Below are 4,210 nucleotides of genomic sequence, written 5' to 3'. Positions count from 1 at the left end.
GATCCATTCCTAAATCCTGCCACCCTCATCCCCCTCTTTGAAGTCGCAGGAGCAGAAAGGCTAGTAAAGGTTCATATCCCTTTCTTGTTAAATTATATATCAGTCTTAGGGAAATGTCTTGGATGTTATACATCAGAGCCAGACACATATTAAAGAATTTAACTAACTCACTCAGACATATGTTACCTGTCATGTCGGCCATAGGATGTTAACAACTACCTTGACCTCTGAAGAAAGGGAGATAATCTGGAGAGCTGCATAAAGAGAGGTGATGAAGGGCATGTCCAGAACTGGGATAAGCCCATGGACTTCAAGGCAGTCCCCAGAAGAAACCTAATTGGAATTATCAGACGGTCATGAGGACTGTATTCTTCAAGGTTATTTTATTTGTATCTCATTGAGGGCTTGCCAAAAGCCTCAACTAAGGCAGTCAGTTATGACAAAGTTAAGGAAATCTTTCAGGAACCAAAAGAAAATTCTGCCACATTTCTCTCACATCTTTCAGGAGGTTTAAATGTACCAAAGTACATCCTACTACACCAGAAGGGATGATTGTATTTCACTCAAATTTCATCTCACTATCAGCTCCAGATATTAAAAGACCATTTAAAAGGTTAGACTATGGACCCCAGACTTCACAGCAAGATCTTCTCAGTGCAGCATTCAAAGTTTTCAACAATAGGGAGGATCAGGACAAGTTATATAAGTTACAAAGAGATAAGGTTGAATGTCAAATGTTAGTCAGTGCCCTCCAGGTCAGAGTGGGTGTGTCTAAACTAGGTATTGGGCCACATATGAGTGTGCCATGATGACCCTGCTTCAAATGCTCCCAATTGGGGCAGTGCGCAAATAAATGTATGCCCTAATCTGTGACCTCCAAGAAAGCCATACTATGAACAGAAAGGTCCCTGGGGAAATGACTGTCCCACTCACAGAGTGGGAGGGATAGTTTATCCCATTAGACCTCCAGAGCAACTTGCTCAAGATGCCTCCGTGTTAGGGCTGCTTCGCTTGGCCTTGGAGAATCGATACCCAGGGTGTAAGGCCCCACTGAAGATCACCCATCTCAAGAGAGCCTTTCTTTCCTTTTAGACTTAGGGGTCACTTACTCTTACCCGAACAAGCAGGTAAATATAATTAGCATGCACCACTATTGTGGGAGTCTTTGGTACAACTCCACAACCACTTATCACACAACCACTTTTATGTAGTCTGTATAATGTGCAATTTACACATCAATTTCTAGTCCTCCAAAATTGTCCTATTTCTTTACTGGGAAAAGATATTCTTGCTAAAATTAAGAGCAGTAGTAAGTTTGCTTTTACCAGAGGTCCCACCAGCCCCAGACCTATTGCTTCTCTTACAAGCAGTGCCAGACACTTGCCTGCCTTCACTTCCTCCCTAAGTGACTCTAGTGTCACCACACCCCCTGCCGGGTCTTTCCCTTTACCACCTGATCTAGTTTACTCACAAGTATTGGATGTCACTCATCCTTCAGTTGCTAGGCATCATCAGCCTGTTTACATCAAGTTAAAAGACCCTTCAAAATTTCCTAATGTGCCCCATTATCTAGTATCCTCCGACACTTACAAGGCCTCAAAACTATAATCTCAAAACTACTTACAGCAGGCCTGTTAAGGCCAACCCACTCTCTTTACCACATGCCTATCCTGCCAGTTATTAAACCCAATGGAAGTTACAGATTTATCCAAGACCTTAGGGCCATTAATCCTGCTGCCCTGCTTATTCATTCACTCATGCCCAACCCATAACACTCTGTTCTCTACCATTCCGTGTAATACTAAACATACACGGTTGCCTCCTTTATTATCCCTCTGATGAAAGGTCCCAAGACCTCTTCACCTTTACCTGGGCAGTTAATTCTTACATTCTCAACAACTCTGTTGGGGTGTTTTGCTCCAGGGTTATTTAAATAGGAGCCACTTATTTAGTCAAACCCTGACGATTTACTTCCTGTCCCTAGACCTTTTCCTCAGCTTCATCCTCCACTATGTAGGTGACAGGCATCAGAAGATTCATAACATACAACTTTCCTCTAATTCTTTAATGCACCTCCCTATCAATGACCCCAATTCTACCTTACAAATCTAGCCAGAGCATCTGTATAAAGGTACAGACAAGAGCTGGAAACACTATTGAGAATAGTCATACCAGGAGGGGGAAGGGAAGGGGAAGGTGACGGGAGATACGGGAACTGATCACAATGATCTACCTATAATTTACTCCCAAGGTGATGGACAACAGAAAAGTGGGTGAAGGAAGATATCAGTTAGTGTAAGCTATGAAATAATAATAATTTATATATTATCAAAGGTTCATGAGGGAGGGGAAATGGGAGAAACTGATACCAAGGGCTCATGTAGAAAAATGTTTTGAAAATGATGGCAACAAATGTAGAAATAAGCTTGACACAATGGATGGATGGATTGTGATAGGAGTTGTACGAGCCCCCAATAACATGAATAAAAAGAGTCATAACAAACAACACATTGTTGATGTCCTTCCCTTTCAGATTCCCCAAATCACACCAACGGTCTTTTAAACTTCCTGGCAGATAAGGAGTACCTAGTGTCTCCCACCAAGGTACAGCTTTCTCTCACCTCTGCAATGTATCTGGAAGTCCGACTCAGAAAGAATTCCATAGATAATACAGTTGATAGAAAACAGCTTCTTCCTCATCTCCCAACTCCCTCTACTGAAATGCTCTCCTTTCTAGGCTTGATTGATTCACAGCCAAGGCTGTGGATTCCCAGTTTTAGTGGGTTAGCCAAACCTCTATGAAGCAGCTAAGGGACAAGCCCTGAACCTTTAGAAACAACAAAATTCATTGATAAACCATACAAAGCACTTAAATGTGCCTAGTTATCAGCTCCTGCACTTTTCCCTCCTGGTTTAACCCCTTCATTCTACATGTTCATGAAACTGGTGGCTGTGGGAGTCCAAGGCCAGGAAATAGGACCTACGTTTGCTCCAGCAGCCTATATATGTAAACAGTTAGATCCAGAAGTACAGGGGTGGCCTCCAAGCTTATGGGCCATGGCAGAAGCTGCTCTCCTAGCCCAAGAAAGCTCAAAAATTACTTTTGGCCAGAACATGCATATTAAATCCCCTCATCATTTATGGGACCTGCTCTCCCACCGTGCTATATCAGCCCTGACACGCTATCCTCTACAACTCTTTCATCTTAACTTTTTTTTTAATTGAAAGAATTCTATTGGGGGCTCTTACAACTTTTATTACAATCCATACATCAATTGGATTAGGCATATTTGTACATATGTTGACTTCATTCTTTTTTAAACATTTACTTCCTATTGAGCCCTTGGTATAAGCTCCTCTTGTTTTACATCCCTCTTGCCACCCTTGTGGCCCCTTGATAGATTATAAATTTTTATTATTTTCATATCTCACACCCATCGTTGTCTTCCTTCCCCAATGGTTTCTGCTGTTATTCTTCCTGGAGGGGTATGTGTGCTATGTGCCAGTCATCACGATTGGTCCTTCCATCCTTCCCTCCTCTCCCCACCTTCCCCCTACCCTTTTGGTATTGCTATTCTCATCCCATGTGTCATGAACTTTATCTCTTATCAACACCTGTGTACATGCCCCAGTCCAGTGCAGAGTGAGAAACAGCAGTAGGGTCATGACAGTGGGGAGTGAGGAAGCCTTGAGGAAGACTTAAGGAACCAGAAGAATATTATGTGATCCATTGGTGCTCTACTGCACCCTGGTTGACTCATGCCTTCCCTGTGACCCCTCTGGGGCTGGGATGCTTCATTGTTTACAGATACCTATGGGTCTCTGCTCCAACCTCTCTCATTCTCAACAATGTGTTTTTGTTTGTTTGTTATGAATCTTCTGATACCTGTTACAGTCCTGATGACACCTCATGATAACCCCGGCTGGGGTACTTCTCCCATGTGGGTTTGTTTCTTCACTGTTGCATGATTGCTTGCTTAACTTCAAGTCTTTAAGAGACCCCCAGACGCTGTATCTTTTAATAGCTGGGAACCATCTTTCTGCACCACATTTGCTTGTGCACCCATTTAGCCTTCAACAATTTTGTGGGTGTTTGTGTTTGTGTGTGTGTGTGTTTGTGTTTGTGGGGTGAGCATCAGCAAATGCTAGTTTGTTAGAACAAAGTATTTTTGTGTTAGGGTGTGTGTGAGCTGAGCTCCAAGGTCTGTCC

Source organism: Tenrec ecaudatus, chromosome 15 (genome assembly GCF_050624435.1).
Source record: "Tenrec ecaudatus isolate mTenEca1 chromosome 15, mTenEca1.hap1, whole genome shotgun sequence".
Classification (NCBI taxonomy): domain Eukaryota; kingdom Metazoa; phylum Chordata; class Mammalia; order Afrosoricida; family Tenrecidae; genus Tenrec; species Tenrec ecaudatus.
Note: the sequence above shows the minus strand (reverse complement) of the source record.